We start from the raw sequence: 12,026 nt of genomic DNA, 5'->3' as shown, positions 1-12,026 counted from the left end.
GAATGGTAGGTTTTAATTTACCAAATGAAGACAATCTCACCAAGAGGAAGATCCTCATTTTGACAGAGGCATGTTCTTGGGCACCTGTGTTATCGGCCAGCTTCCCTTGCCAAAAGCAGCTGAAATCAAAAAAAGGTCAAAAAAAGCAAGCGTCTCTCTCCTGCTTTGAGAGCAGCTTGACCTCTCCCACCTGTGAATTTTAATCAGTCTGAATGAACTGACCTCCAATCTTCTTCGGTTTGTTTGAACAAGGCTGAACAACTGCAAAATACTTGTTTCCTTTAAAGAGACGGCAATGCCGAAGCAGAGGGAGCAACTCACAAAACTGCCCTCTTTGCCTTGTGAACTAGCAGCGCTGAAGCCTGCCTGGCAGCTAGCGGCACAGCCAGGGGTACGAGGCCCCCGGTTTTCTCCTCCCAGCTTCCACAGTTTGAGTAATACCTCAGACTATCGCCACTGCAGGGATTAACGCAGGGGCAACAGGCAGAGCAAAGGCAGAAGGTTGTGCAAAGCGCGTGAAACAAGGGGCAGTGCACACATTCAATGAGACGCAAACGGGGAAGAGTTTAGCGGGGTGTACCGAGCTCAAGATAGGAAGGGGGATGAGAAGGCAATAAGGGGCACACCAATGCTACTCTATATACTTTGAAGGATGACGCAAGTGCCCTGTCTGCCGCCGTTCTTTCCTTCTGCAGCCTTTGCAAAGCTCCCGCACGGCTGCTGGCATCAGGTCTTCCTTAAACACTCTGTGCTACTTCACTGGTATCTACCGTACACAAACAGTAATAAAGAGAAATAAATAATGGAAATAAAAGGTATAAAGGCCTCTCAGGTATCAGTTTCTTATCCTTAGTGGAAGCATTAAAATGGGCTAACCCCCTCGCTCCTTTTTAATTTCCAGTTTGAAAATTTTCTTTCCCAAACATACAGCAAAACCCCAAATGACTGTTAAGCTCCCAGCCCCTACTCCTCCTTCATACATATGACCTGTATCACCGCACACTTACGGGTGCTTACGTTATAGAGGTATAAGCATGTTTCTAATGATCAGCTTTGTCTCTGTAGTTCATCACCTGCTCATCTCTCCCCTCCTGCTCCCTGTTGGAGTACCCCGTGGAGCAGGCAGGGGAATGCACTTGCTGCTCCAAGTTTTTCTCAAATATAATACACACTCAGCAAACTACTGCCTCTGCAGGAGAGGCTAGAGGTGCTCCCAGGAACATGAACGCTGGCAAGACTACACAGGCACCCGGCAATGTTGCTTTTCTTGAGCGCATAGTTACTTTGAGGAGAAACACTGTTCTTTAATTGCTGCCATGAGAAGAGGGCAAGAACCTCAACAAAAACTGAAAGAAGTTTTAAACACTCAAGAGCTTTGCAGTATTCCTCTCTAAAGAACAGATGCAAACCCTGTAAGTATCACAGATATATCTTGCTAGTGACATCACTTTTCTAAGGCAAGATAACCCGTTTGACTCCAATACATCCACGGCTACATCGCTGGCTTTGATTCAGAAGGCCGTATTTTGAAGGGCGAGCCATTTACTCGGCTGCGGCTGATAATCCAAGTGCATTCAGAACGGTACGTTTGCCAAGTTCACCTCGGTGCTTTTTGTGACTCTGAGATACGAGGCTTTTCCATTCATCAGGTTTGTCAGCTTATTTGGGCACAGCAGAGGCCAGGAGACTTATCTCTGCTCCAAGCAGGGAAGCAGAGATCCACACTGCAGTGCATCCAGCCAATTTTCCTTTCTAGTTATCTGTGCAGAAAACACATTACCTTCTGCACTGCCCTGAGCTGATGAGCCCTTACCGACCGCCTTACTTGAAAGCAACCTGTCACTTTCATTACACAAGACACTTGCAAACATATTATTCCCAGGCAAAAGCAGCTTTACAGTGCACATACATTTACTCTAGGTAGGATGGTCTTTTTGCCTATTAACAATGATAGAAAGGATCTAGCAACCGGGATTCAGCTGCGAGTTCGACCGGAATGAAATAAAGTAGCACAGTTCGCTGATGCCTACAGAGACAAGGGTTAAAATGATCACATCAAAACTGCACCTATGAAAGCTAGCTCTTCCTCAGCATGAGCAGAGGAGCCCAAACGATCTTTTCTTTGAACAGTGTGATCAACTACATTTTTACCAAACCAATTATTTTTACTATGCATATTTGCCTATATTAATTCAGGAGGATACAGTAAGTAATGCAAATACAGAGATAGCCACAAGCATATTTAATTGCCATCTTCCCCCCCCCCCCCCCAAAAAAAAAAAATTTGTATTAGCAAGTAAACATTAGGTTAAACTGCACTTTTGATGAAGATAAACCAAGGCATTAGAAACCAAGCATTTAAACTACTCGCCTAATTCATTTTGATTCTCTAAAGGAATCCTACTGTCTAAGAGACAATAACCATTAGCAGGGAAAAAGCAGGTCAGAACAGAAGGGGGAAGCAACCGCTCCAGCCCCTTCTGTCCTTGATGACATATAGAGGCTGCCTATTACACCTGGGAGCTGTACAAAACTGTTCTATTTCTCAACAAAATAATCATCTCAAAACTAAGAGAATATGCATCATTTCTGGTCACCCCAAACAAACCCACTCTTGTAAAATACATCATGACTTACCTCAGGGGAGAGGCTCGTTGGATTATTATTTTAATTAATGTGTGTGTCTATGAAGTGGAAAGGGAAGAAAGTATTGGTTAAGTATGACCTTAAGAGCAGCAAAAGGAGAACTTAAAATGATGGCAGCTGAAAGAAGCTCAGTGCTATATGCATGGAAACAGCTTCTGGTCATTTGAGTCCTTCTCTGCCATGGGAATTATAACTTTCCAAATAGACAAGGTTGGTTAGATTTCTAGTTAACTATCCAATTTAAAATTGGATAGCATTGGGCAGCATTACTACGTGTACTGCCACACTTGTTGGGGAGGCCCACAGCAATCATTTAAGGATCATTTAGATTTTACTGGAAACTTCTGCAGGATTTTCTGCTCTATTACGCTATTTCACACACACACAACTCACGTGAGATCAAGGGAATCGTACCAACTGAACTCTGAGTAGAGGGATGGAGACTCGGGCCCTGTCTTCATGATTTTGCACAGCCATTTGCCCCTTCCTCTATAGCTCATACCTTCACAGCTTATTGTATTAATGAGATCTTTGAATGCATTAGGTTCTCTTTCTTATTTGAGTCAAAACCTCCATGCTGTGCTTCCTTCCAACCGAAAGTTTTTGTGTGTTGCTGAACAGAAGGAGGCAGGTGATTTTAAAGTATGGCCAATGAATGTCCTTGCATCTCCTGGGACAGAAGCTGGTTTGCGGGCTCTTTGGTTGCATGGAGATGATATGGTAGGAAGCATATATGACAAGACGGTTAGCAAGAGAAAACCAACAAAGGGCAGCAAAATGCTGCTGGAACAAAGTGAATAGGTAAAAGCGCAAGCTCCAAGTCTTCCAGTGTGTCCTCATTACTTTTCTTAGATAACAGGAAGCTATGTTTCATTCAGAGTAGCAAGCTGTATAAACTACTTTGCAAGCTTGCCCAGTCTGGTCATTGAAGAATGAGTCCCTTCAGCATAAGCAAACTATAGTGGAGAAATTAGGTTACAGCATATATGTACATTGCTAACATTTTACAAAAACAAAAACTTAAGAAACAGAAATCAAGCTTTGAAGACTTTCTAGAATATCCTCCATCTGAAAAAGATGATTTATCAAATCTGGGATCCTTATGAAAGTCTAAAAAATGCTGCAATGGGAGAAATAATGATGCAACACCCACATTAGCAGCTGACATTCAATGTAGTGATTAAGCTACTCAATGCTTTTGGAGAAAAGCATAAGCATAACTATCCCTGTTTTACAGATGGAAAACAAAGAGGTAGAAGAGTTAATCATTGTCATCACCTAAACTAAACTCAGAAGTTTGAGACCTCCTCAAGGTTCATACTCCTCTGGTTCATGCTTTCCAGATGAGTTCCATTAAATTTCTCCTAGATTCATGATCCATTATCTCAGTTCTGTATGGAAATAAAAATAAATAGATGCATGCAAAGGAGATGCACCAGTAACTCATAAGCAGAAATATAAGAAATATTTTGATACATATATTTATATATAATATATAAATATATAGAGATAAATAGAATAGCTAATACACAAAGTGCCCTGTGGTTACCAAAGTGAAGCAAATAAGAATTCTATCAAAATACAATAGGAAAGATGAAAACTACACTAACGAGCAGGGCAGCCTGCAACTCAGTTAACTCATTCAGTAAAGCAACCTGCTCTAGTTAACTCTGTTCTGAGCAGAGGGGTTGGACTAGATGATCTCCAGAGGTCCTTTCCAACCTCAACTATTATGTGATTCTGTCAATTCACTCATTTGTCAAAAATAGCTGCTGCTTCTGTAAAATTGATAGCTACACTTCTCTACTACACCAGAGGGCCCAAAAGGGCAGCATTGCCATAGGAACTGTACAAGTAAGTGGAACACATTTATCAAAACATTCTCCCCAAATTCAATAAATTATCTCTGTCTAGCTGAAAGCACTCTCACTCTCCTGCCAGTCCATCAGATTTTCACTTGACTTCCTGGGCTGGCAGGAAAGCTGTGAATTCATACCCGCAAAACAAGATTTAACAAAAGCTTTCTTTAGATTAAATACGCTAAGGTGAATAAGTAAGCACAAAGAAACCACTCAAAGTATGGAGGAAAGTGGATACGCTGCTTTGTAATTGTAGCTCTTTTGTTATGTCCTAGCTACATTTCCTTTTGCAGCTTACAAGGGCTCTCATAAAGAAGAGAAATAATTTCAGTAATCGTAAAAAACAAATAAAACCAGAATGAAGACATTACCTTCTCCAAACTGATTATATCTACAAATGATAAAACATTTTCCAAAAATAACTTAATTTTGAAAGCTGAACTAAACAGAATGATTTATTTGTAAGCCCAAGACACAGAATAACCATTCCAAAAGTCCAGAACAATGTCTTTGTGGTAGAATCGCAACTGTCTTGGTCTCTTCACCTCTAACGAAGCTTCTTTTTGCAGCAAGCTTACCAGTGTTCTGGTGTTTCAGTATGCATTTACCGAAAACAATTTTCCAAGTAGGCCTACAGATGATTGATACATTGCTGCAATGTCCTGCCTTAATAATTAAAAATTCTAGGCCATGTTTTTACCTTTATACACAGAGATTTATATTATTTTTTTCATGGGGGTCATTTGGGTTCAGTTCATTTCATCTAATGGCGTTCACCCAACTTTGCTAGATAGATACGCTTTGGAGAGTTCCTATCAGGAGTCCTGGGTCAGCACTAGAGCTCGTGCAGTAACAGGGCAAGCTAGATCAATCAGCTAAGTCGCACAACATTCAGTAAAGAGCAGTCCACAGGTAGGTAGCTGAGTTGTAACTTACCCTTTGTAACTCGACTCATACCTGTTCACGTTTGGCCAGCAGGAACTAGTGCAATGAAGTTGGACGTAACATGGTTTGAGAGAAGCTGTAGATGTCTCACAGACTAGGAGATGGATAATGATATGAGAGTTTATCATCTTCAAAAATACATAAGTATTTTAGTATTTGTGGGGAATGGTGATGCAGGTGAACGGTACATTTAATTACAACTTTAGTACAAGAACTGCCTATTTGAGCATGTGCGAAGGGTGTTTTATGCATGTTTATAAGTGTTATCACTCTGAGGGCTTATTTTTTGGGAGGGGAGGGGGGAAGGGGGATTAGAACAGTTTATGCTGCTGCTTTCTATCAGATCCATGAATACGTCTCAAATGGGTAACATAGCTCCTGAGAACAATTACTGCTACTGGAAAGGCTTCCAAAAAGCCCTGTCTCAAGAAAAAAAGTTCCATTCCTGCTGTGACACTGAGCAATCATGATGTTCAACACTGTGGGGAAAAAAAAAAAGACTTTCCTGGGTGGTCAAGGGTTGTTATTATTATTAGTAGTAGTATATGTATGTTTACAGTGCAGCTGTTTTATCCTACAAATTAAACTTTTTAAACAGAAAGAAACATCCTTTAAATACAGCAAGGGAAATGAAGAGGGCCCTGTTCCAAACATTTGTGCATTCAGGTCAAGAAGCACTGACATTTCAGATCTAGAGACACAGCAAGCGCTTATACTCAGCCTCCTAAAGCTAAGTGCATCACTAAAGTTAAGTTAAAATCTGCAGGCACAAACAGAAGGCCAAGTTCTGTCCTGATTTAGTCACTGATAAAAGAATTACATTTATCAACACGTGGCACATATGGAAGAGTTAGAGCCATGAACTGAATGGGGAGTAAATCAGGACAGAATTAGACCTCTGGAGTGCCCGGCTGTACGGCAGCCAGATGTGCTCTGTGTCAACAAACATAATCCCTTTCAAGTCATTGACTCCATCACCAGCAGAAGTGACGTTATTAGCCAATGCTGTGCATGCAGTTTCACTAATGCGCTCCCTCAGTTTCGGGGATAAACGTTTGCATAATCCTGCACTGCACAGCTCGTCCACACTAAACGGGAGTTAGGCAGACTGGTCAGACCACCCAAGCTAAAGGTCAAACAGTGTAACTTGTGAAATGTCCAGACTGCAAATCCTCTACTTGCACTGGTAAGCAATCTCCTTACTACCAGTGCACTGAGTCAGTGGGTAACTGCTTGCCAGAGGATTCATGGCTTGGCCCCAAAATAGCAGAGCTACCTTTATCTTCAGAGACATGAAAGTAACAGAGACAATAGGTGATTACCATAGGAAACCTAGGCAAAACAGACAGAAAATTCATAATTAGAAATACCACAGCTACCTCAGAGAATTGTCTCTGGTAGATACTCCTCCTTCCGACTGTGGAGGGTGCTTACAGAGCTTGGATCATCTTCCATGTCGTGCGATTAGAGTAGCGATGATTTTTCTCTGGAAGATGAAGACAGATCAGAGGACCTTGCAAGCTCTTTTCTGGCCCGTCTATGGCTTGATATATACTTCTTCTAATCCGCAACGGCTACATAATGCGTGAGAAAGGAAGGCTGAAGTTTTGCTACACCGCTTGGATGGAAAGTAGAACACTGAACTCAAATGAAAGTTCAGAGTCCTCTACTGATAGTCAAACTAATCAGTATTTCACTTGAGCTATTGATGCCAACAGGACCATTCCTGGAGGAGAGTAACAGCCAGGCCTATCTAAAGATGACAAAACATGACTGATTGCAAATTTACACAAGTATCACTTGTGCTCTGAAAACAAAATAATACAATGCAAAACCCTTTTAATAAAGGAGGGCAAGTTGAATTCATCTTGACTGACACTGCCAGGTCCTATAGAACACCTTGCCAAATGATGGAAGACAAAAAGTAAATATCCTATCGGTGAAGTGAATTAATATTATCTGCAAAATGACTTTGAGGAGGCATTTACAAATATTTTTAAAGGTGTGTTATGCTAAAGTGATTAACAGAAACATTTGTATTAGGCCAGCAAAGTGATGGGATGGGAGCTTCAGTCTACCAATTTAAAACACAACAGCTGCTCTTACACACACGATTACCTGGGTAGCATCAGAAATATATAATGTCTTAGCTCATAAAAGGTCACCCCAGTAGTTTATACCGCAGCCATGGGAGAAAGGTGAATTATTCTCAGGTAGGTGAATTATGCTGACAGCTTTGTTTAGTGGAATTTATTGGAAGAGATGAATTTCCAAAGCATTCTCAACTGATAGAGAACAACAGCGGAGCAAGCTTTCCTGTTAAAGCAGCTGTATACATTCGATGTTTCCTTACACAGTAGCTTTCCTTAATGGTAAGAATTTTTACCGTTTTTCTTAATGGAAGAATCATTTCCATGCCATGTGTTGAAATGCATGCCACAGTAATCCGTACAATAATACTTCTTCCAAGAGCGTGCCTGGAAGTGCAGTTACACACCTCAGCCCTAGGCTTGAGTCAGTAACACATGATTCTTTCCCAATATGGATACGAAACAGCTGAACAGCTTAACAGGTTTACAGCCAGCTAACTGGAGAGATGAGCACACTGGGGACTGGCCTACTCTTGCACACAGCTTTAAAAAGACATTTTCAGAGTTTCACAAGTACGCTGAAATAACAGTGCTCGGTTTAGAATAAATCAGCAAGCTGTCAACCGGTGCAAGCAACGGTAGTTTCTGTTGCTTTCCTGATGAAAGTTGTGATTTTAATAGCTTACATGAAACCCCAAGACTATCTTTTCAATTCTATAGGTTAAATACAGGTGTTCCACGTGAAGACAATAAAAGTCTACCCTGCTGCACCTCTTCACTGGGCCATCGAGCTCTAGAACATCTCATACCATACAAACAACTACATCACTCTGCCATATATAGAAGAAACACGGAGAGATTATTAGCCAGAGGAATCTTTAGCAGTGCCACATATTCCTCGCTGCAGCTGTCTTCAGAATGGAAGCGATCGTCACTCAGACCTGCCGGACCCCGCGAAGGGCTGGGAAGTCGTTCGCAGTTCAGCATTCTCAGCCTAGGGACGGCAGGAGTCACGGTAGGCACGGAAAAAATAACCCGTGCCCTACAGAGGAGGAGAAGAATTTTCAATGGAGAAAACAGGTAATTTCCACAGCGCCTCCTTCCCTATTACGTAGATTCTCCTAAAGTTAACTGAAATATTATGAAAAGCTAAAGCTTTTTGTGCTGTCTGCCTGCTGGCACTAAAGCTTTTTGTGCTGTCTGCCTGCTGGCCGTTTATTTTAATTTTGCATTTTACAGCAGGAAAATAGAATTAATATACGATGATATGACAATGGCTAAGGGCTAGTGAAACATCCCTTCCAGGGCTGGGCAGAAGGGAAACACAGATCACAGACATGTTTTGCCTGTAGAATTAGGCCAGGTGACTGGCACGAGAGGCAGCAGCACAGGAAGGTCAAAAAAGCCTCACGAAGAAATCACACTGGCGACCTGGGGTTATTTTGGCTGCCGTGCTCGTTTTCACTTCTCCCTAGTACTTACCGTGGCACGGCGAAAAGGTCGGGCGAGCACTAGAAAACGATCAGCGCTCTTTGCGGGGCTTCCTCCGCGCACAACAGACGCGCTGCTGGCTGTCACGAAAGAGCATCTGACCTCCCGCCTCCGGGAAACCAGTCTAATCGATGCCGAGAGACGTCTTTGCAGGTTATAAGCCTGAGACCAGCGCTTACTGCACAGCTTATGAGTTATTATCAGGCCTAGCAGCACCCACGTGTAAGAGAAGTCTGTCACACCGGGAACAGCTGTGCTGCTTGGGTGCAGACACTGCCTGCACTGCTGCTTAAACAACCCCTCAAATTGAGCATTTCATACATAATTGGATTTCAAGCATTAAAAGACAAAAAAACCCTGTAATAGTGTCTACCCCAGTTCATTTCTTCCTTGTTTGCATCTAGGCTGCACCCAGCCACTGAGCTGCGTGTTTTAGAAGACGCCCGTGCTGTTTGGTGGAGCAAGACTGCTAGAGGAACGACAAAAGCCCCTTGGGCGAGAGGAACTCGGCCTGAACCAGCGGCACACGCACGCCTTGCCCGCGAAGCCGTCGACGCGGGGCAGAGCGGCTCTGGCGCAGGAGCCGCTCGCTGTGTTACCGGCGGATCCCGGAGCCCCAGACCCGCGAGCGGACCCCGGACCCACACGGCAGCCAAGCGCGGCCACGGGCCTTTGTCCGCCTGGGGCTCCTCAGTGGAGCGAGGCGTTAATCTCCGTGCCTTCGCAGGCTCCTGCCTAGCGGCGCCAGCCGTACACCCTCGCCTTCCCCTGACAGCCATGACCTTTTATTGCGGTTATCAAGGCAGGAATACTTAAAGCTACCCATGGCATTAAAAAAAAAAAAAAAGGCAAAAAAACACCCTTACCTACGTAGCTGGTGTCAGTTTTGGGCTGGTTCTGCCACTCCAGCCGCTGCGGCGGTGCCTCTGCTGTCAGGACACGAGGAGATGAGACACAATCTGCTCCACAGGGGGCCCCCAACAACACCCCAAGCAGCCATTTTGCAGGTGCAAGGGGGTTTAGTCTCCTTGGGGAGAGGAAGAGGCAGCCCCTCGGCCCAGGCAACGCCACCTCCTCCCTGCAGGCCTCCCTCCCGTTCCCCTCAGGAGCGGCACCCCACGGCACTGCCGTGGAAAGGGGCGCCCAGACCACACTGCCCCAGCACGCCGCCATCTCGCCTTCCCTCCACCCAGCCCTACAGCCCTGTAAGTAGGGCAACGCCATTTCCTTCCTCTCCAGCAGAGGCTCACTGCTCCCACCTGCCCTGCATAGATGCTTAATGTGACACAGGAGAGGTGTGTTTGCAGTCACTTATTGTTAAACTGCCCTATAAAAGCCCTGGGGGAAGGCATTATGGCTGTTTGCCTCATGGGCTCAAATAGCTGGGGGGGGGGGGGGGAATCAGCCATGATGCTCTCCTTGGGCCCTGTGTGGCTGCAGCAAGGTAGGCAGCGAGGGGGGGCTTTGGGGCCTGCTTTCCCTCAGAGGTGTTGTTAACTGACTCTTTTTTGCTACTATTTCTTTGTAATGGTGGTGGGGAGTGCTGGGGTCCAGGCTTGGGCCTCTTCCCCGCTCTGACATTGGTGTGCTCTGTGGTGCTCTGCTGGGGTTTCTCTCCTAGCTAGGACCTGCTGCTCGTGTCTGCTGTGTGGGGAGAAGAGGGCTCTGCCCCCCAGCTCTGGCTGTTTTTGGGGGTTTGGATACTGAGGCTGTTTGCAAGAGCCTCTCTACTGGCTTTTTGTTGTAAGAGACCTTTCTTGCAATCTGTTGTGCTGATCCAGGAGAGGAAGGCTTCAGCCTGAGGTAAATGAGAGGGGATGCCTAAAATACATGTGGAAAAACTTGCCTAAAATACATGTGGAAAAATTTGCCTTTGCCAGGAGAGCAGGATTTTAAAAAAACAAACAAACAAAAAAACACCCAACTGCAGCTCTTCCTTTGCCACACAGCATGAGTTAGTAGTGCTGTGCTTTGTGGTGTGCTGTTACCTTCTTCTTAAGGCCCAGCTCACCTTTATTTCCTCTACCTGACAGCTTTCTGGTGCTTTATTAGGCTCTCCTGGTTGGATATATATTTTTTTTTTTTTTAGACCTTTTCAATGATTAAGGATTTTTCTGCGTTAATGAAGCAGTATGTTCTGGTAGCTATAAATAGAATACAACAAACTATACAGTAATGGTGAGCAACAGAGAAACCTCTGAGGAAAACGCTTCTTCCTCTAGTAAAATCAGCAAACGCGTGTAACAAATATTCTGTAAGATCATCAGTGTGGTAAGAGCGCTGTGTCTGGATGGTACCTCGTTAGACCTAGGTGACAGCAGTATTTGCTGTGTGACCTTTGTGCCGTAACTTAAAAACACGGCAGTATCCCTTTCCTGCGGCTTTCTCTCGTTCTTGAGTATAAAGTTAGCACAATGCGATATTTAAAAGCATTTTTTAGTTTCTATATGCTTTGTAATCCTGTTCAAATTTTGTGTTGGCAATACTGTAAATGTTAATAGCAGCATGATGTTGCTGATCATGCTAACTGCTGTGAAGAACTCTCAGTTGTTGATTTAGCAAGCCAAGTTGTCATTTTGCTGCTAACACAGATATCCATTCCCTGTTTTCTGGCTTCCTACCAACTTGTGGTGAAAGCTTGCTGAATAAGAATATTTGGCTGTCCAAGTTTAACTCATTTGAGGTATTTTAAAGATAGAATTCACATTGCTCTTGTGTGAAACATTCAGCTTCATTCCTTCAAAAAGACATTTAAACAAACAAAAACCCACCCAAAACAAATCTCTTGCATTAGTCAGTCCCAGCCTGTGAATCCTGAAACCGTCCCAGAGGAGCACTAGTTCAGAGATGGGCAGTACAGGACAATTAGAGAAGAATTTGGTGGCTAGATGGAAGGAAGTGTGAACTCTTAAAGTCTAACAGGAGCAGCACAAGTTGATTTTACCATGAAGTGCAAATGATCAAAATGAGCAAAACGCAAGCGTAGAGCACTTTT

General features: G+C 43.8%; 1 long non-coding RNA gene across 2 annotated transcripts in view; it reads right to left on the bottom strand.

The window, feature by feature from the left end:
• LOC104146209 (uncharacterized) overlaps positions 1-6,992 on the bottom strand; it is a 33,846-nt gene extending 26,854 nt beyond the window's left edge. For both annotated transcript variants that reach the window (XR_011134850.1, XR_694583.2), the window contains exons 1-2: positions 6,830-6,992; positions 5,463-5,544 (exon numbers count right to left, since the gene is read on the bottom strand). This is a non-coding gene — a long non-coding RNA (uncharacterized lncRNA). The remainder of the gene's footprint in view (positions 1-5,462; positions 5,545-6,829) is intronic.
• Between the last annotated feature and the right edge of the window lie 5,034 nt (positions 6,993-12,026).

Source organism: Struthio camelus, chromosome 16 (genome assembly GCF_040807025.1).
Source record: "Struthio camelus isolate bStrCam1 chromosome 16, bStrCam1.hap1, whole genome shotgun sequence".
NCBI lineage: Eukaryota > Metazoa > Chordata > Aves > Struthioniformes > Struthionidae > Struthio > Struthio camelus.
The sequence above is the reverse complement of the archived record's forward strand: the minus strand, read 5'-3'. Positions and strand labels throughout refer to the sequence as shown.